The following is a 22587-nucleotide window of genomic DNA, read 5'->3' as shown; positions in this document are numbered from 1 at the left end:
GGTCTCTATCTTACAGACAGAACATTGTGTGGGATTTCTCAGTGTCTCTAATTATGTGACTCAATTCCTCCAAATACATCCTAGATATAGATATAGATATATAGATATAGATATAGATATAGATATAGATAGATACAGATATAGATATATAGATGATGTATAGATATATAGACACAGTCAATAATCTACATATAACTTTTGACTCCCCCCAAATTGAACTCCTAAGAGTTTGGTATTACTGTTGATCTGAAGCCTTACCGATAACATAAATAGTTGATTAACACATATTCCATATGTTATATGTATCACATACTGTATTCTTACAATAAAGTGAGCTAGAGAAAAGAAAATGTTATTAAGAAAATCATAAGGAAGAGAAAATACATTTATAATATTGTAATACATTTATTGAAATACTCTACAAATAAGTGGACTGCACAGTTCAAACCTGTGTTGTTCAAGGGTCAGTGGTATATATATATATATATATATATATATATATATATATATATATATATTTCTCGGAGAACACTGACTAATCCAAATTTCTCTGTTTTCTCCTTCTCTGTGTATTTGTCTCAAAACTTACCCTATCTCTCTTATAAGCTCACTTATGATTGAACTTAGGGGCTATCTTGATGATCCCAGATAAGCCCCTCCTTTCAAAATATTTAACTTAATCCTGTCTTTTGCTGTATAAGGTGATACTCTTTGCATTATAGGGTAATATTCACAGGTTCCAGGGATTGGGAAGTGAATATATCTTTGAGATGCCATTTTTTTTCAGCCTACCATGGGGGGAGCAGTATACTTCTAGGCAGAGGAAAATACATCAAAAGAAAGAAATAGTTAAAGAACCGGGAAAATACAAAATATTGGAGAAAAATTCTAAAAGGCTTGGGAAGCATCAGGAGAAAGAACTTACCAAAAACAAGTAAAAGGATTGATGAGTGGTATTAAGTTCTGAGAGCATGAATCTTTATTTTGGCTGTGGTAAATGTTTCATTTCCATCCACTTGTTGACCTAAGTAGGAGCAAGGATTGTGGGATCATCAGCTCACAACCAGGGTTTTGTTAATTCATGTACTGCCCATGTCATGTTCTGTGAGTGCCCCCTGGCAGGGGAAGAGGGCAGCACAGTCAAGGTTACCTGGACAGCCCACTCTCAGAAGTGCTCCAGCATGGACCAGTTGTATCAACCCTGCTAGCTGTCATTCTGGTCATTTTGGGGAACACAGACAATAGGAAATGAAAGTGGACATTCAGATTTCCAGTGGCAATGGGATGGGGGAGAGTATTGCCAAGAGGAAAGAAGTGAGGGCAGGCATGAGTCCTGCGTGGACTGGGACAGCAGGTATGGAGAGGGTCAGGAGTGGAGAGGAAAGTGCCCAAAGGTGGGGCAGCAGAAGTCCCCACAGGGGTCCCCAGGGAGAGGAAGGCTGGCGTTGGCAAGAGGAGGACAGTACCAAGTGGAAAAGACAGCTGGCAGCTGTGGCACCCCAACCTATTCTTTCAAAATCTGCAAGCCATTGTACCCATGGAGTGCTGCTGAGTCTCCTCAGTCACCATAGGCTCACCCAAATGGGATGTATTCTTGGATAACTCATGTCATCTCCTAGGCATCAATTTTTTTTCATCAACAGAATGGGAATAAAAGAACATACCTACTTCAAAGTGTTGCAAGGGTTAATGGAGTTGTGTATACAGGGCCTAGGGGACAGCTCCTGGCATATCAAGGCTCCTGATGAATGATAATTGAGCCATTATTACTTGTGTCTGGGACTCAGGTCTCTATGTGATCCACATGCACTAACCCACAGAGTCCTCTCCCCTCCCTGGCACCCACACTTTTCCACATTTTTGCAAAACCCTGTTCTCCAGGTTGCTAAGCCAGTGGACTTCGTCCTGCCTCCTGTCAGCCCTTCCAGGGGAATGCTGCTCCCCACCACTGAACACAGAGGCTACACAGCATCCCATGGCCAGGCAGGTTCCCATCTCCTGCCTGCCGAATCAGGAGGCTCTGTTTCTTTCTCTGACGGCAGCCTTTTTCTCTCCTGCTCCTCTGCAGCCCAGGTACCTATGCGGCAATTTGTTCCAGATGCTGAGCAATTTGCGTAGTCCTGCTCAGCATGAAAAATATTTCCCCAATGCTTATCGACCTCTGGAAAAGCTGGTGTTTTCAAGCCTGCCAGCCAATCACCAACACTTAGCTGGAAGCGTGTGGGCCTTTAATCATCGTTGTCCAAACACGGGAAGAGCAGCAGCCAGCAGAGAGAGAATTCTTGCTGGTTAAACCCTGGGAAGTGGTGTGTCTCTCACCCACTGAGCTGTGGACAGAAGTCCCCAAAGAGTCATTGTTTGTCTTTCTAGGAGCTGTGTCTCCAGGAGTTTGGGGAGAATGTACCTGATGAATTAAGTGGATTCTCAGCTGAAACAGAATCAGTGAGATGGAAAAAGTGGTCCAAGAAGGCTGTTCAATGAATCAGGACCTTCCTGCCTCTGGCAGAGGGGCAATACTCTCTCAGGGCAGGGAGCAGAGAGAGCTACTGACATGTGCTAATTGAGTGCCTTGTTTTTCAATATGTGGTCTGAGGGCCAGCAGCACCCAGAACCTTTAGAAATGTAGACTCTCGGGGCGCCTGGGTGGCGCAGTCGGTTAAGCGTCCGACTTCAGCCAGGTCACGATCTCGCGGTCCGTGAGTTCGAGCCCCGCGTCAGGCTCTGGGCTGATGGCTTGGAGCCTGGAGCCTGTTTCCGATTCTGTGTCTCCCTCTCTCTCTGCCCCTCCCCCGTTCATGCTCTATCTCTCTCTGTCCCAAAAATAAATAAACGTTGAAAAAAAAAATTTAAAAAAAAAAAAAAAAGAAATGTAGACTCTCAAGCCCTACCCCAGACCAACCGCATCAGAATCTGTATTTTAATAAGATTCCTGTGTGATATCTATGTAAATACAGTTTCAGAAGCACTGATTTATGAGACACATAAAGATCCTATCCTCTTTCTCACCCCAAAGTATCTCCTTTCATTAAGCTCTGCTAGAGATGTTGGCAATTTACACATTCATTACTTCTTAATTAAGACAGGGAATATTTTTTGAAAAGAGGTTGTATATAGAGTCATTATAATAATGGGGTCCCACTTCTGCAGGCCTCAGACTTCTGTGGACCTTCAATGCAAGATAAGGTTAGATTTTCCCTTAAACCCTTTGTTTCTCACCCACAAGGCTTTTTTTTTAATACTCTGCAGCAGCAGCACTCACTAACAATGTTTATTACAAGCCCATGTGTTTGTTTCCTTAATCACCAGTGATGGGAACCAGCCCAAAGGCACACTGAAGCTGCTCATGGTAGGAGAATATCATTAATATGTCAAAAATGTGTGCCTGCCTCTTGTGCTACACAACATCTCCAGGCATGGCTGCTACCTTCCCAAAGATTACAGTATAATCTGTAGTTTCTTTGTGGAAGAAATTAAAAATAATCTTAGATTTCCAAGCAGCTCCCTGTGGGATGCACATTTTGCCTCCTGTGACCCCAGTACCTTGCTTGGTATCCAGAACAGCATCAGCCCTCAGGGTTTGCAGGATGACCAAATGCTCCTACCTTGTATCAAGCACCCACTACATGCCAGGCAGTGAGCTAGGCATTTCTACTTGCTCTCTCTTTCTATTGCTCTAGGGGTCTATTTACCACTCCCAACAGTTATGTGTTCCACGCAACCATCCTACTGAGTAGATAGTAACTATCTGCCTTTCCTGTGGCAGAGGTGTCAGGGAACAAAGCAGGTTCATTGGACCCAAAGCTTCACTGTTTTCACCACTTCACTTTACCTCCAAGTAAAGAACAGAATGGATGGATGGTGGGTAAAGGTTGTGAGAGCATGTTAGGGCACCTTAGCAAGGCTTGCTCTTCAAGGACCCCACCCCAAAATGCTTCTGAGGACAAAACCCAAAAACAGTCATGAATAAGAGAGCAGCAGCCACTGTTGTCCAGTCACCTGAGGTTCCCAGGACCAGGTCACTTCTGTCCAAAGGCTGCCCCTCACCCCCTCTAATGCCAACTTCACTGGGCATGTGAGGAAGCAAGCAGATTAGGATTCAGCACAATTTCCTAAGCAAATGCCCAAATCCTGTGGGGGAAATCAAGCTATGGAAATTAAAACAAAAGTAATGACAAAAATCAGTTTCAGTAAGTATCAAGGTAAAAAAACAGGATTTGTACTGTTCCCCCACCCTCCCGCCACCAACCACAGCTTTTCTCCCCATGGTTTGAGAAGTCCAGAATGCCTCTTGGTACATGATTAAAATTTCCTCTTTTGGTGGCTCCCTCCCTGTCTCCTTCATCTTTTTTGGTCTGAGCCGACATGAGAGACAATTAGGGACTATATAATCATTGCTGCTGGGGCTGTGCTTCTACATACATTCTCCTCAGAAGGGGCTGATTACCATATTAAGCATCTTTCACTTGACAAAAATCAGTGAGAATGTTTCCCTCCATTTTCCCCAGAATACAGACAAGAGAGTCAAGAGGGAAAGGCAGCCAGCCACCAATGAGGTCTAAATCATCAGAAACTCTTCTGTCTTTCATAGCACTTATTTCCTTTGATGTTAAAATCTCTTTTTCTACTTGTGATTTATTTCTTCTTCTTCTTCTTCTTCTTCTTCTTCTTCTTCTTCTTCTTCTTCTTTTGTAAACTACCATTCAGAGGGGCTGTCCTCTCTGCAGAGCCCTGAACATGCCAACATCTACTGGTAAGGTCAGCCTGGCTCTGGAAGTTTGAATCATCGCATAGCTCTGGCCGGAGGCAGACCTCCTCAACTCACATCTAGCCAATCAGACCCAAGTATCTTGCTGTGATTGACAACTGTCTGGAGAACGTTAGGTTTCATTCACCATTTTCAATAGACAACAATGGAAAGAAAAGTAAACCCCAGAAGCCAACTTTGCAGCAAGCCTGCAGTGTTTTCTGACTTGAAAGGCAAGTGAAGTGGAGACTCAAATCAATTATCTAAATAATTAAAACCCCAAATATATTTCCCCAGACACACTCAAATAATTGAAGCAAAGGGGGCTTTCGGGTGACCTACATCAAGACCTCCCTTCATCTTCCTCACCAATTTGTTTATCTGACTCAGACGGTGTCAGTAAGGTCATAGGATATGAGGAGAATAGGAGTAATGTATTAAGTGCCCATAATATTCATTTAAACATCTCAATACACATACCATTAAGATCCAGGGCCTCCTTTTGGCTCAGTCTTGGAGTAGTTTCATTCAAAGAATTACAGTCCAAAAATCATACATAAGTTTTAAAAGGATTGCAATTTTAACTCTTTCAAACTACATTAAGAGAATCCAACTCCTAAGATAGGGCAATACTACCTAATAGCAAGCAAACAAGCACTGTGACCTCAACTCCAGTTCTCTGCTGCCCCACAGCCACCAGGGAGCCCTGTCTAAGTGCCTCACACCCTCCCAGCAGCCCCAAAGCTCCTGCCATGAGGCTCCGGTCTTTTATTTCTTTCTCGGTTAACTCCCACCTCTCTAGACATGGCTGTATTCATTCACTGGATTCTACATCATAAAATTACAGAACTAGCTGTCAAAGATGGAATTCTTATCAGGAAGGAGGAGGAAGGAAAGCTGTACTGGCTGCCACAAAGACAAAATGTTCTTTGGTGGGCTGGGACTGATGGGGCAGGAGACAAGAAAGGCTGAGATGCTCACATGCTAGTGAAATTTGTACCTGTCCCACAAGCCATGTGACAACTTTCAGAAGATTATATTATCTCTACTCCATGGTGGGCAGCCTGACCCCAGGCCACTTGTCGAATGTCATAGACCTAACGAGTGGCAAAATTAGAACCAGTGTATATGACAACAAAGCTCACCATTTTTCCACCAAACCACAAGCATCCTATGGAAGGGATATGATTAATCTGGAATGATAATAATAAAAATAAGATTTTTATGATTAATTTCTCATTAACCTTTAGGTGAAGCAGATGTAGGAGTTGGAGAGGTAAAACAATGCACTGAAAATGGCTTCCCTTTGGCTTGTGACCCAGTTGGTCTTCTAACCCTCACATAATGCTAGCTTGTGGCTCTTTCTGATTATATTTGGGTGTGGTTGGCTTTCCTTAATAAATGCAACTTAAATTCATTTCACAAATATTAGTTAAGTTCCTGCCATGTTAGGGATTATGTGAGATAGAAGGCAAATAGAAATACAGTATGATCCTTGCCCTACGAGAGATGGAGTTGAGTTGGAGATACAGGCATTTATAACAATTAGGACTGCGCAGTGTGGAAAGGGAAGAAGAGCAGAAAATATCCAACTGTGCCCAGATTGATCAGGATAGACTTCACCAAAGGCATACCATTTGACAGGGCTCTTGGATAACTGTGTTCTACTGCCTTTTTTAATGGTTTCTGTTAGTCTTCAAGGTAACCTTCAAATTGTTTCATTTTCATACTTAACCATTGTGTTCTACTCAATCCCTAAAGAAATTGTTAACATTGACCAGGCTTCAAAGTCACACCCTCCCAAGATGAGTCACATTGAAAAGTCATATTTTCTTGGCCTCTCCACAGTTCAATTCTACTATCCCTGGCTTGGCTCAATAAATATTTTTTGAGCGTATAATTGTAAGCAAATAAAGACATAGCCTGTGGCCTCATGGAGCTTAAAGTCCATCGGAGGAGATACATGTTCTTCAAATATTTGTAAAGTTTATGTGACATTTCATACACATAAGTATAAAATTTCAACTATGCCCTGAGCAGACAGAAGAGAGGGATCTGACCAGGGGTGGGGGTAGGGGGGAATTGTCAGAGATTTCTCAAAGTGTCAATATTAAAGCCAATATCTGAAGGACAGAAGTGAGGAGAGAAGACCATCTCATGCAGAGCAAACAAAGAGGCTGCGGCAGGAGGGAGCAGAAGAAAACAAGTGACTGAAAAAATAGTAATGTGCTCAGAGTGGAAAGCAGATGGGGAACACAGGGCAAGATGAAGCCCGACACAGGTGGAGCCAAACCCCACAGGGCCTGTGGCCATGTGAAATATACTGGTGTTTTTCCCATGAGTGAAGTGAAGCCATTTATGCCATGACAGGCAAGACCAGGTCTGCATTTTAAAAAGGCCACTTGAGGGGAGCTTGGGTGGCTCAGTCGGTTAAGTGTCCAACTTCAGCTCAGGTCATGATCTCACAGTCCATGAGTTCAAGCCCCACATTGGGCTCTGTGCTGACCCTTCAGAACCTGAAGCCTGATTCAGATTCTGTGTCTCCCCCTCTCTGTTACCTCCCCCACTTAAGCTCTGGCTCTCTTTTTCTCAAAAACATAAATAAACATTAAAAAATTAAAAATTAAAAAAAATGAAAAGGTCACTTGAGCTTCTCCTTAGAGAAAACATGGCAGAGTGGCAAGAGTGAATGTGTGAGACAGCTTAGGAAATACTGCAATAGTCCATGGGAGCTGGAAAGGGTGGAAAAATTAGCACCTTGGAGTGTAGAAGCAGGGTTATTGTCCTAAGGCCTTCCCCTTGCTGGTCAAGGCAGCCTGGCCAATGGAATGGTCTTTTTTTGGGTTTCCCCATTGACAAAACTGGGGAAGACACTTCCCTACCTCCTTCCAGGGTGCTTTTGAAGATCAAATTAAGTGATAAAAATGAACATACACAATGTAGCACAAAATGACATTGATAGCAAAGAAGCAATTAAAATATGTTTAATGGGTACCTATTGCTCACATGAGAGCAAAGAACACAAAGCCTGAAGAAAATAACATAGCTTTTAAAATTAGCACGTATTATGGGAGGTATAGGAGAGAAATTTGGAGTGAGGGTTGAGCAGGAGAGAGAAGAGAAAGAAACATAGAAGGAGAGGGAGCAGGAGAAGAGATTCGAGGACCATTTTCATTTAGTTGTTTAAATCAGAGAATGGAGAGAAAAGAAGTCAGTGAATGTGTGTGTTCCCCTCGTCTGGATGCTAGTTCTGCCTCTAGCTCCACCAGCCCATGGATCTATTTATGAATCAGTAGGCCTTCTTTTTGAATAAGCCATGATGCTATTTACGTTTTCTTTTAAAAGAGTTATCTCCATTTTCTGCCTTTCCCCCGTGTGAATCCTTGCATAATTACTCAATTGATAACATTCTTCTGACAAAAAAAAAAAAATCCAAGCCAAGAAAAGAAAGGCACACTCTGAATTTTCAGAACGCTGATTCCAGAAAGAACAGAAATGATTTCTTCTTTTGCTCCTGTTCTGCAATTGTATAGCAACTTCTTGCCTTTTTAAATGATGAATTAGTAAACCCTATTATTCATCTTAATAAAAAAAATTCTACCGAAACCCTTTTAAGTTTTATGACAAATGGGGTGTCTTGAATTAACAAAGTACTTGGAATGTGGAGCAAAAATCCCCCACAAATATCCCCAAATGTGTTCTCAGATCACTTCTCCTGAAAGTTATCTTTGGAGAGCTGTTCACCGGCTCTCCCCCACCTTCTTTTCCCATTAGCCCCCTCCCATGGATGGCTTTGTTCCTAGAACCTTCATTCCGTACAGTGTCAAATGCTTCTGAGAGCTTGGAGAGGTGTGCTTCAGTCTCCCAAGGCCAAGCCTGGCCGTGCCAACTGTACAGAAATCCAGGGCGATGGGGAGAACGCCACCTGCTTGTTGGATTCCTTTCCCTCTCCCCTCCATGCCTGCTTCACCCAAGCTGTGGCAACCTTTCTCAAAGAGTGACCCAATCACCTTGAAGCAGAAATACATCAATGTGTGAGTTCTGCAACAATGGTATTGAAATTAACCTGCTAGCCTGGCAGATAATTATCTTAATAAGAAATTTTCTTTGAAAACACAGATTTTACAAACTCCTCTTGATCTCCAAACTTGAACCAAGCAAACAGCTCCATCTCAAAATATGATCTTAGAATGAAATTAATATTGATTATGAGGGATAAAAAGTGCTGCATGGAAGATAGTAAAAATTGTTTCAGATTAGGGGGTGGGAAAATAAGATGAGAATAAAAATGAAGTATTAGCAAAGCACTATAAAATGACAATAAAGTCCATTGTTGTTAAATCACTCAGTTAATTAATAGAAGATTCTGCAGGAATATATTAAGTTACCACTAAATTGTGTGATCTGGTTTTGTTTAAAATATTCAACAGACTCAAAAACTCAGGAGACCTTTGGAGAAAGGGACCTGAGGTCAGGAACCTGAAAGCTAAAAAATAGGATTAACTACATTAAGTTTATTTATTCACTCATTTATCCATTGAACACATATTTTATAGGAACCCACCATGTGCAATTGAGAGCTATGTGCTACAGAAACAGGGCAAATCACTGTCCTCAAGATGCTTACAGACTAACAGGAGGAAACTATGGCAGGAGTTATGATTAAATCATGACACAGTTACAATGAAGACCAAAGAGAGAGGGGGAGAGATGTGAGTTCCACCTGGAGGAACCAGGAAATTGCCAACCACCCCACATAGCCAACTACCTGGTGGTGGTACAAGTGGGCAATTCCTGTATGTACTTTGGATTTGTTCTGTTGATGAAAATACAGAGCTGAGACCTGCTCCCTTGTGAGAAGTAGGGCCAATGAAGAAAAAGGACATAATTCCTGTTGACAATCTCCCAGAAAAAAAAAAAAACAGATACGGTACTCCAGACTATAGAAAGCAGACCTTAGAGAGGAAAGGCACGCTTTTATCTCTTTCTCTAGTCTTGGATCTGTAGGGCCTGTGCTTCTGGTGGAAGAAGTTGAAGTGTGTATGCCTGGGAAATGGGTGCTGAACTGATATATAGAAAAAGGGACTAGTATAGCAGCAAAAAGGGAGGAATTATTTCCCACCTGCCATTGACTATTTATAGAGAGGACTCCAAACCTCAGAGGTCAAGCCACAGATTGCAAGTTTGCTTTGATGGCTGTTATTCTCTGTTTACTACTAGAAGGCTATGTATCAGAGTACCTAAGAGCAAGGGCCCTGAGGGCAAACTGCTTTCATTCATATCCTGACTCCCAACTAATTCAATGAGTAATCTTGGAAAAATTATTTATTCTACATCCCTTCATTATCTTTAAAATGGGAATAATCACAGGACTTACCTCATGGAGTTGTTATGAAGGTCAAATAAGTTACTACATGTAATGCACCTCTGATCATTCCCTGCATGGAGCAAACACTCAGTAATTATTTGCTATGAAATACATGTCATTAAAAAAAATCCTTAATTTGAGTTATATCTCATTTGAGTTATTGAGTGTTTATAAAATTTTGAAATAATTAATTAAAACACTGATCCTTACCATAAGAGTTATAAAGGGGAAGGTTTTAGAGTAAATATGTCCCCATTGTGCTGAGTTGACCAAGACAGTAAATGTCAGAAAGAAACTTAAAAAAGGAGTTTCTAGTGGAAGAATATGAGTCCTGAGTTCTGGGAGCCCTTCCCTTCCATAAGAGTCTCCTTTCAAAGATAGGCTTAAAGGGTCTGGCTTTTATTTTTATTATGGAATTTCATGCCAGTACTCCAAAGAAAATTGAAAGTCATGTAATTTACCTAAAACTGCACTGACTTCTGATTGGAATAAATTACATGTTTCTAATCTTTCTAGGTAACATCCAGGGAGGGCTCTGGGTATATTAGCCTGAACCTTGGTTTTTAGGTCATTTCATTAAGCCTAGTCTATTTCCCCAAGTTAGCCAATGATAGATGTCAGGAAAAGGGGTCACACACACACACACACACACACACACAAACACACACACCACAGTTAGTATCATGCATTAAAAATGTAAGAATTATTGAAAAAATATCTGCAAGTGAGAAATGGCAGAGCACATGTAGTCTTCATCCCTACCCACGAAGAACTGTGACCAGGCCAGACATGGCTGTATGCACCGTGGAAAGGCCCCTACAAGAGACTTGTATAAATTCGTATTACACTACACATTTATAGAAGAAGTGATAAGGGGACCAAGGGCATATCTAGTCAATTCAGCAGTGGGAATTCCCTTTTCAAAGAATAGCATTATCAGGAAAAGGGAAAGGCTCTGGAGTTCAGCCACTGATATCCCCCTGTTCTGTTGAGCTTACTCAGAACTGCCTAGTTGGCATCTTGCTGAGCTGTCAAAATTGGGAGGGAATGAATCTCCAATGCCCAGAACACCTGATCACCATAGGCCCCATGTGTTCTGACTCATATACACTTAAGGCTTTTCCTAAGCCAACACATCCACTTTCATTATCTTAATTGCCACCCACAAGTGAACGTCTCCTAAATCAAATCTTCAGCCTTGACTTCTTACTGAGCTTCAGATGGATATTTTTTCTTGCTTGTCTCACAATAATATCTCACACTCAGCATATCTAAAAATGGGTGACCCTGTTTCCCCAGACCTTCCCCTTTGCCTAAATTTTCTTGTCATGATTGTCCCACCATCATCAGCTTTAACTGAAAGCATCCAAATCTGAAACCTGGCAGTCATCTTTGTCTCTTCCCTCTGACTTTTCATATTAATTCATCACTGTGATGGTTAATTTTATGTGACTGGGCTAAGGGATACCCAGATAGCAGATAAACATTATTCCTGGATGTGTATGTGAGGGTGTCTCTAAAAAAGATTAGTATTCGAATTTGTAGACTGAGTTAAGTAGATTGCCCTCAACTGTATATGCTGTTATCATGCAATTTGTCCAGGGCCCCCAAATAGAACAGAAAAGGCATTGGAAGGGTTAATTTGCTTGGGTTGAGCCATACATCTACTCCTGCCCTCAAAGACATTGGTTGTACTTTGTTCTCAGGCTTTCAGACTCAGAGTGGGACTTACATAATTGGCCCCAGACTCTCAGGCCTTCAGACTCAGATGGAATTACACCACCAGCTTTCCTGGGCCTCCAGCTTGAAGACTGTAGATCAAGGGACTTCTTGGCCTCTATAATCACATAAGCCAATTTTCATAATAAATCTCCCCTTTTTCTCTATATACTGTAGATCCTTATTGGTTCCATTCCTCTAGAGAACTCTAATACAATCACCAAGTCAGACCCATTGTAATTTCCATTTTTTTTAAATCCATCTCACCTGCTTCATGCCTGCAGCCAAGACCTTAGTTCAGAAATGCGTCATCCCTTGCCTGCATCATCCAATGCCCCTTAATTGGTCTCCCTATCTCAAACTTCCCATCATCATTAACTACCTGAATTCCAAATCTCAACAGGTCACTTTATTCTACAATTTAAAATTAAAAAATCATTTAAAGGCCATCATTGCCTAAATTCTTCAAAATGACCTAGAATGATTTTCATGAACCTATTTCTTGTGATTCCTCTTCCTTTACTATGTCATACGTTCAACATGGTATTTCTGGCTCTTGGGCTTTTAGATTAGTAGTCTCTTTCCAGGACTACTTTATTTTTTAATTTATTTTTAAGTTTATTTATTTATTTAAGCAATCTCTACACCCCAACATGGAGCTCAATCTCATGACCCCAAAATCAAGAGTCACACACACGCTCTTCTGGCTAAGCCAACCAGGCACCCCTCTTTCCAGGACTATTTGAGAGTTAACTCATTATCACCACCTATCCTTTGCCTCATTAGCTAAAATTCATCCTTTAGGTCTCAGTGACAGAAACGTGATGATCATTTATCAATAAGATGCCAAAATATCCAGATTTCTGTGTACCAGTATTCAGAAAATCTGAAAATCTCTTCCAATTCTTGCCAAACCCTAACTGGCCCCATTCTCTGGGTACTGAGTTTTACCTCTGACACCATCCATATCAGAGGTAACAGTATCAATTTGACAGTCTTTGGTACAATCATACAGTGTCCCTCTTTCTTCTAACCAAGGGACTCTACTTTTTTATCCAAGAAACATTCCACTTCCAAAAGTGACCCTACTTGATCATCTTTGCCTGAGGCTCCCCATTTGTTTTCCAGTTTTGATAGAAATTTATCTTCACTTTGCAACTTCAATTGCTCATCCTGTCCTTCTTTTCCTAGACTGACAGACAGGAAGAACTAATGGCCTTAAAGAATCTTTCAGTGTTACTCTACTCACCACCAAGCTGATCGCTTATAAGATCAGCTGGGCCTTCACAGAACAGGAGAATTAAATTGTATACAAGTTTCTCTTCCATGTCTCTATCACTGAGCCAGCTATTAACAAAGTCTTCCTAAAAATGCAAAGTCTCACAGGCTTCAGAAGGCCAAACAATCGTACTGGATTTAAGTCAAAAAGCATCAGATCCCTTGCAGATAAAGGACAGCTTTGATTCTCTATATAATAATTTCTTCTTATTCAAACTTCAAATGGTAAAGTTAACTATGTTCTCATCAGCAAGTACCTCTATACCCTCTCAAGTCTATCTTTGTTTCATCCATTTCTACCCTGCACTTCCAAATTCAAGTATTTGAGAATCTTCCCTGTATATCTATGCACTATGTGAACAATTAACATGTCGCTACCAGCGTCCCACTCTGCCTGGGAGGATATATGAAGTGGGTTCAGCCTGAAGAGAGATAAATCACATTCCACTCCATAGGTTCCCAGGATTTAGTTTCTCTCTGTGCACTGTTACTCTTTTGCTTACAGACTCCTCTACTGACATGCTTAATCGCCTTCAGTGACTCTCCACTTGCCACAGTATAAAGCTCAAGGCTAGGCCTTCGAGACAGTGTGACAGGCCATTTCTGGCCATTTCTGATCTGGTTCCTATCTATCCACCTAGCCTCATTCAGTTCAGGTAGGGTTCAAATGGTACTCAGGATAGAGTATACCTCAGAGACATGTCAGCACAACCAGCTATATGAGAAACATGATGGGCAAGTATAGATTTACATAGAACTCGGCTAATAATGACTCAGGACTTGTGGCAAATAAGCTCCTTAGGCAAGGCACATTTATACTAGCAGATATTTTGAGGTAAGGGAAATATTGGAAATACTCAAGAGGGATCCAGATTATATCAGAGCCAAAAGGGTTAAACTGCAGTAAGGATTATCATCAATTTCTTACTGAAAAGAAACTGAAAAGATGTACTGCCTTTGCTCTATATTGCGATGTAAAAGGAAGCTGCAGATAGTTCTCATTACACATTGCGAGTTCTGTCACACTTAAATCCTTTTGTCACTCTCACAAAGCTCTACAGTAAAGAATCTCTCTGGCCATTGTTATATATTACTGCCAGGTCTGTGAGGTCAGATCCTTCCTGATGATCGGAGTCAAGATTCTGGCACACAGCAATGACAGGACCAGATGTGCCCTTCACTTCTGTGAAGAATGTTGTCTTAATGGCAGTTAGTCCTCTTCAGTGATCCCACATTGAAATGGCATCTGGTTGCAAGCCTTTTTCGATAAAACTCCTCTTTCAGGGGATAAGTCCCATGACTGACATGGTCCCCAGGTTGCTGATACCCCATTTCCTGCCTTGGAGATTCTTTTCCTGACCTCAGACTAATCACCATGCTCCACCTGTCTCATTCTCTATGCCCATGTGGACTCAAAAGTGACATGGCCAGGATCTCACTGTCAGGATAGGGCAGTCTTACCAGGCTCCTTCTACCCATGGTCACCTGATCAGATGCTTTTATGCTTATTGGGTCCAACTTTCCAGCCTGGCCTTCATTTAAACTGTATCCTGACCGTTCAGCTAAACCCACATTAAAAGATGGGGCACTCCCTGGACAGCTCCTGCAGGTCCGCTGGCTTGAACTCTTCTCCATGGCCTTTCTGAGCAAGTGGAGTAGACAGTTTGGCTGAGGCATATGTTTCATGTAGGACAGTTATGGGAAATGGGGCTATAAAAGCAGATTGGGGTCATCCTGGGGAGGACTCCAAGAGAGAGAGAGAAGCACCCCTCCTCTGCTTTGAAGCCCTCTTCAGCAGCACAGCACTGCCACACACAACTCCAGATTTCATTTACTGGATAGGGAGCAACTCCATTAAACTTCAAAGCATCACTTGAGAGAGGATTATTTTCTTACCAAGGTGACTGGAGGTATTTCGGTTCTAAGACTTTATGATCACATTGTCTCAGAGGCAGCTTGACAACGTCTTATGTCTCTGACACTGGAGGGATTTATTCACTTGAAGCGCGACATTAAATCCTTGGCGGGCACTGTATGTAAAATCTGGCTTTATAAATAAACACTACTTTGCCCTTCTGCTTTCCTTTCTTCTGAGAATCTGCAAGCCTCCAACATCTTATAATGAAATAAGCCTTGTACTTCTATCTTAATGGAAGATAGATGTTATCCTTGCTGAGCTGTAGAGGCTCCCTCCTCTATAGGACCAGAATGATAATATTCATACATCTTTCCCTCCAGAGACCTGAAGAAGTTTGAGTGGCTAATAGGTGTAATTATTCCACTTGGAGATCGAGGAGGAAATGAAGATCCTTTGTCCTAAGCATCACCATTGTGCCTTATTGCCTCATCCTTCCCCCAAAGCTTCTTTCTGCTTCCTAATTCACACAAATGTATGTATCCAATAAAAAAAATAAAAATAAATAAATAAATAACAAAACAAAAAAAACATTGGGTTAAAAGAAACCTTAGCTTGGTTATTCCTCTAGACATGATCACCAGGCTCTACTCAAATCCTGCTGGTGATGGGAAGCTCACCCTCCTAAAAGGCAGCCAGTTCCACTGGAGATATGTCTCTTTCTCACATGGAGCTAATATCCCCTTCCTTGTAATTGTTGCCTTTGGGTCCCAACCATGACCCATTGGAGTATCTTTGAGTAAGTGTTATTCTTTCTCCATATGACAGCACCTCAAATATTTGAAGGCAACTATCATAGCTACTTTTCATTATTTTCTTCTCCCACATGAGCTAGGGGCAGACCTTAGCAAGCAGAAAAAATTGTTCACAGCGACTTGTAATATTTCCATTTCTTAAAGAAGAAATAAACATGGAGCAATTTGTCACCCACTTACTGTCCTATTTTTTCAGGTAGAATAAATGCTATTTTCAGCACTGAATCTACCTCAGTTAACTCTTTGATCTCAGAAAGCCACTGAATTTCATCATGCTCTAAAGCTTTTGCTGACCCTACTTCTGGAAAATGTTGGTTGCTTTCTCCTATGTGTTCCCACGACATTCCATTTAAATTATTGCATTGTTTTGTTTCAGTTCATTTATACCCACGCCTGCCTCTCAAGACTTAAAAGTCACAAGCACAGCCCATATTTTAGTCATGGTGGTATCCCCAAAGCCTAGCAGAGTGCCTAGAACTTGGTAGCAAGAAAATAAATGTTTGCTGCTGAATGAATGTTGTCTATACATCATAATAAAGAGGGTTGTCAAGATTTCTTCAATGCCTTAAACTATTGGGAATCTGTTACTTTACAAAGTTGGTTTATTATTTCTCCTGTCAGTTTCAGGTTCCAAAAATATGGAACACGTGTACAAATGTGGAAGCAACTTTGTATATATATACCCCATAAAGAAGATCTATGCCAGCACTCTGCTGTATTTATCTGGCGACTAGCATCAGTGGTGACACATAAAACTATACAGTTAAAAGACATTAAAGTACAACTTAGATGAAAACAGATGAAAAAGAAACTATTCAAAAGGCTGCTGAGAAGAAAAATATCTCTAGGCCCATTCTTTAAAACATTTACATAAATAATTCTGACTAGTTGTGTGTGTGTGTGTGTGTGTGTGTGTGTGTGTGTGTGTGTGTGTGATGAGAAGGGGAGTGCTGTGTTTAATTTAAAGTTAACATTAGCCATAATGCCCACTTTCGTCTCCTACTTCTTCAGTGTTTTAGGAGATTATCAGTTTGTTTTCAAATATCTTTCATATCACTTCTGAAGGTGTTGGTAGCAAAGGGACTGTTAGTAGTCAGGGGGCCCTAAGACAGCACAGATATATTAGGAAATCTGAGAGCAAATCTGGGAAGGGGTGGTAAAGTTCATTTGCTCTGTTTAGTTTCCTATCAACTTAGAACAAGAAATAATGGCTTATGCCAGGAAAACATTCAATAAAGGACTCATCCTAACCAGCCAAATTTGATGTAAGAAAACTGCTATGTGTATTTGACAAATGTTTCTCTCAAATTGCATTGTTTTGTATTTTTTTATTGAAGTATAATTAACATTCAGGGTTATATTAGTTTCATGTATACAATATAATGATTCAATAATTCTATACATTACTTGGTGTGAATCACAATAAATGTACTCTTTATCCCCTCTATCCATTTCATCCATTCTCCTACTCCCCTCCCCTCGGGAAGCCACCAATTTGTTATCTGTATTTAAGAGTCTGATTTTTGGGTTTTTGTTTGTTTGTTTGTCTGTTTTGTTTCTTAAATTCTACATATGAGTAATATCACATGGTATTTGTCTTTCCCTGTCTGACTTATTTCACTTAGCATTATACTTTCTAGGTCCATCTCATTTTTTTATGGCTGTGAATATTTATATATATATATATATATATATATATATATATATATATATACATACACACACACACACACACACACACACACACCACAATTTCTTTATCCATTCATCCATTCATCTATGGATGGACATTCATCTATGGATATGGATGCTTCCATATCTTGACTATTATAAATAATGCTGCAATAAACATAAATGTGCATATATGTTTCTGAATTAGTGTTTCAATTTTCTTTAGTGGACACCCAGTAGTGGAATTATTGGATCATATGATAATCCTACTTTTACTTTTTTGGGGAAACTTCATACACTTTGTTTTCCAGAGTGGCTGCACCAATTTGCATTCCCACCCACAGTAGACAAGTGTTCCTTTTTCTCCATATCCTTTCCAACACTTGTTGTTTCTTGTCTTTTTGATAGCAGCCATTCTGAAAAGTAAAGTAGTAACTCACTGTGGATTTGATTTGCATTTACCTAATGATTAGTGATGCTGACCATCTTTTCATGTGTCTGTTGGCCATTTGTATGTTTTATTTGGGAAAATGTCTATTCAGGTCCTCTGCTCATTTTAATTGGATTATTTGGGTTTTTTTGGTCTTGAGTTGTATAAAGTCTTTACATATTGTCAATATGAACCCCTGTCAGATACGTTATTCACAAACACTGTCTCTCATTCAGTTGGTTACCTTGTTGTTTAATTGATGATTTCAAATTCCATTTTAAATGTTCAGTAGATTTAAGAGAGAGAATGAGCAAGCCTAGCCCTAGCCCTGTGAGACAGTTGCCAGCAGTTTTGTGTGTGTGTGTGTGTGTGTGTGTGTAAGAATCCAAAAGATTATGTCTAGTACTATATGCAAATAACAATTCAATCTGCCAGTTGAGAGGAGGGACTTCATAGAAAGAGTAGAAGACTGGTTGCTATATTATAACTTTAACCTATCTGGAAAGAGATGGTCAGGGCATATCACATTGGAACCATCTCCAAATTTACTTCTCATGTAATTTTAGACTCTAGAAAAGGCATGGTGCACAGAAGTGAGCTTAAAACAAGTTGAGATGCTGACAGAAGATTCATGAAGGAGGATGGCTTTTTTTTTTTTTTTTTTTTTTTTTTTTTAGCAAAGGAGGTAATTGGATGTAAGGAACAGGGAACAGGTAGCATCCTATACAGATTAGTGTAGGCAAGTAAATAGCCAAAGAGAAAGGCTTTGATTTTCTGAAATGTCTAAGTCTTTCAACATTTTGAAGATCAAAAGTTCCAAATCAAGGTGTCAGCAGGTCCTAGCTTTCCTGAAAAGCTCTAGGGAAGAATGCTTCTTTTCCTCTTCCAGTATCTGGGGGCTCTCAGTATTCCTTGACTTGTGGCCACATGTCTCCAATTTCTACCTCAGTCTTTACATGACTCACCCCTCCATGTCTGTGTTTTCTCCTCTTATGTCATTTACAAGGACACTTGCCTTTAAGACCCACTCAGACAATCTAGACAATCTCCTCTCAAAATCTTCAACATAATTAAGCCTACAAAGACTATTTTTCCAAATAAGGTCACATGCACAGGTATTGGGGATTAGGACGTGGATATATCCTTTGGGGGGGAGCCTCTATTCAACCCACTATGCATATTGATTAAGCAATGATTATTACATTTAAATTAAATAGTAAATTTAATTAAGAAGATAATTTTTAAAACTTGTATTTCCAATAGCTTTAATGAAAGTTAGTCAATCAATTCCTATGGGAAAAATTTACCTTATAAGTAAAATATTTTCAGAGGGAAATAATGATTTAATGTAGAACTATATAGTTTTTCTCTTCTTGAGTCATGTGTGTGTGTGTGTGAGAGAGAGAGAGAGAGAGAGAAAGAGAGAGACAGAGAGAGACAGAGAGAGAGTGTGTGAGTGTATGTGTGTGTGTTTGACACAAAACAGGTAAATTTAAACTTCATAATGCATATGCCTAACATTCTTATAAATGTTATTTATTAGATCAGTTAGAGTTGTAGGACCCTATCAGTTTTTGTAAGTAACCAAAGGTAAGGCCAGGATGAAAGAATGAAAAGTCTTTGGTGTTAGGATGGAAGCACCTGTTTTAAATCTTTTCATGACATCTGACCTTTGGCCAAATGTTTAACTATGTAACTGCCTCATGTAGTTAGAGTTTCCTCTGTAAAATGGGGGGAGTGGAAATACTCTTCATCTTCTTAACTTTCACCATGAATACGAAGCCTTTTGATTTCCTGATCAGTTCTCCCAAACTAGCCAGTTCACACAACCAGGGACATGGGGACAGGAAAATGCAAGAGCAAACTTTCTTTTCAAACTTCTTTTTTCAGGGAACAGAGACCAAGCTTACATAATACAGGTTTACTCTAATATAGGTGGGCTGATACTGGAGCTAAATGCCTGTAGGAAACCAGGAAGCTCTAGGAACCAGCTCTCAGGATCCTATCTCTCATCCCACCCCACCCCACCCCTACCTCTATCATGTCATGAAGATCAGCTTCTGTCATATGCCACTGAGCCCCCTCCTGTGCTCACCTTTTGATTTGTTTCCTAATAACTCTGAGCAGCATGGGATTTAGCTATCCTGTTGAGCCCAAGTCTACCTTGTGCCATCTCCCAGTGCACCTTTTCAGCGTCTGCCCCTGTGGCTAATTCTTTCAATCTCCAAGTTGCTTAGAAAATTACCTAATCAGGCCCAATATTTCATTCTTGACTAGTGTACAAGTTATGAATAATATGGGGGCAAAGTCACAATCATCAGTAGATAGATGTGGCCTTGTGGAGAAGGCAAGCTACTGTCCCTCAGAAGGAATTATATATGGATTAACTTCACCTAGAACGTGGTTGAGGTAGACAGATACATGATTGTCTAGTCACTAGTGCCCTGACCTTCTCTGAGAACAATTTTCCCATTCCCTGATCCTTACAGTTCCACATGAGCCACTGTGTTCTTATCTGACTCCACCACTAACAGCAGCTGATTTGATCAGCATACTACACCTATAACCAGCTGGATCAACATTTCCTCTCTTCTCAATTACTGAAGTTGAGTTTATGAAAGAGTCATATGAACCTCCCTCTTTTAGCCAAAGCCAAGAATCTTGAATGTTATAGGTGGCCATGTTTTTTGCCATATGTAGAAAAATGGTATTCAGCATGACAGAAAGATGCCAAAATGCAGCAGGGAAAAACTGAATGAAGGATGAAGAGGCTCTTGCCAGCATTTCAAGCATCAGCTATACTTCCTTCTGAGACCCAGCTGCCTCCTGGCCGCCCCAGCTCTGCCTTGGTGTTCAGACTTCATGGATTCCATAAAATACCTCCGAGTATTCCCAACAAGGTGATCACTTTTCTTTAGCTAGTTCAAATGGATCTCTGTTATTTTCTACCACAGCCGTCCTAACAGTCTTACAGAGGTAGAGGGAGGATGGGTCATGAGACTTCTTCAGAATACCCCCTTTAAACTCTTGCCTCCAGCTGGTACCCAGAGTTGGCCAGAGTTCTCATTTGCAGCATCAATCCTCACATTTGAATTAAACAAAAGCCACATATAGAATCCCCAATATAATCTATTATTAGATTAATCTTTATTGAGTGCCTATTATGTGACAGGACCTAGGCTCTGAGCTGGGAATTTGATGAAGGATAAAACAATCTGCTGGCAGAGCCATAATACTTTAAAGTCACTTTTATCCTAGAATTATCAGTAAGAAGTGTTCACTCTGATTGAACATTTCACCCCAACTCACATGCCTCCATTGCAAGACAAGAGCATTTGCAAACCCAGAATTCTCCCCCACTACATATGCTTCGATTATACTGATGTACTTAAGCCAAACAGAAAGCACTGGGGGCTGCCAACTTTAGTGATTGGAAGGAAGCCCTCTGGAGCCTCTTTTCTATCTCTACATTTGGGACCTTCCCACATGTAATTATAGGAAATAAATACAAGTCAAGTCAAGTCATTTATAACAAGGTGCCTGAGAGAATAAGAGTAACTGTACTGCTATCTGGTCTCCCCATTTTACTGTTAATATCCTTGAAGACAGAGGAGTTACTTGATTTCCTCAACATTTAATAATCATTTTCTGAGAGTCTTCTAAGTGCCCTCTACTCTTATAGTGCTGAAGATTCAGGGGTGAGCAAAACAAAAACATTTCCTTCCAGTGGAAAGGCAAAGAGTAAGCCAACCACAGGTAACATAGGGTCAGGTGTTGAGTAGGACTATGAAGAGCAATCACATGGGTTCAGGAAGTGAGAAGCCAGGCCATCTGAGAGAAGAATTCTCTGAGGAGTGGCCTTTGAGCCGATGCCTAAATGAAGAGGAAGAAAATGGTATAAATATTTTGGGGATTATCCAACAAGTGCAAATGTCTTGAATTGGAAACAGCAAGGAATGTTAATTACTTGAAAAAAAATGAGCAGAAAAAATGAACTTACAGTGGTAGCCAAAGACCAATCATGTAGGGCATTGAACTCCACAAAAAAAAGAATCTCGGGGCACCTGGGTGGCTCAGACGGTAAAACGTCCGCCTTCAGCTCAGGTCATGATCTCACAGTCCGTGAGTTCGAGCCCCGCGTTCGGGCTCTGTGCTGATAGCTCAGAGCCTAGAGACTGCTTTGGATTCTGTGTCTTTGTCTGTCTCTGCCCCTCCCCTGCTCATGCTCTGTCTCTCTCTGTCTCAAAAATAAATTAAAAAAACATTTAATTTTTTTTTTAAATGAATCTCAATTGTATTTTTAGTATAGTGGAGTCAACGGAACCACAAATCCTTTTAGTCCTCCCTTGAGAGTGAGAGGTATGTTTCTCTTTTTCTTTGATCTGGGTGGCCTGTGAAAACTTTGCCTAATAGACTACCACGGAAGTAACATTAAGCCAGTTCTAAATCTGGGCTTTTGGAGAATCTCCACCTTTTATGCTAGTCTCTGGGAGCCCTTAGCCATCATGTGAAAGTTCTACTGGAGAGATGATGTGGAGAGGCCCTAGAGTACATGATGAAGGAGAAGGGGTCACCTGGACTCAGTGGAGTCCAGCCTTTCAATCCTCCTTGCCAAGGCGCCAGGCATGATAGTGAAGCCATCTTGGACCCTCTAGACCAGACTAGCCTCAAGCTGAACCTACTGAGTGACCCCAATTGATACCATAT

The sequence above is a fragment of the Prionailurus viverrinus genome, chromosome D1, assembly GCF_022837055.1.
Source record: "Prionailurus viverrinus isolate Anna chromosome D1, UM_Priviv_1.0, whole genome shotgun sequence".
Taxonomy (NCBI): Eukaryota; Metazoa; Chordata; class Mammalia; order Carnivora; family Felidae; genus Prionailurus; species Prionailurus viverrinus.
Note: the sequence above shows the minus strand (reverse complement) of the source record.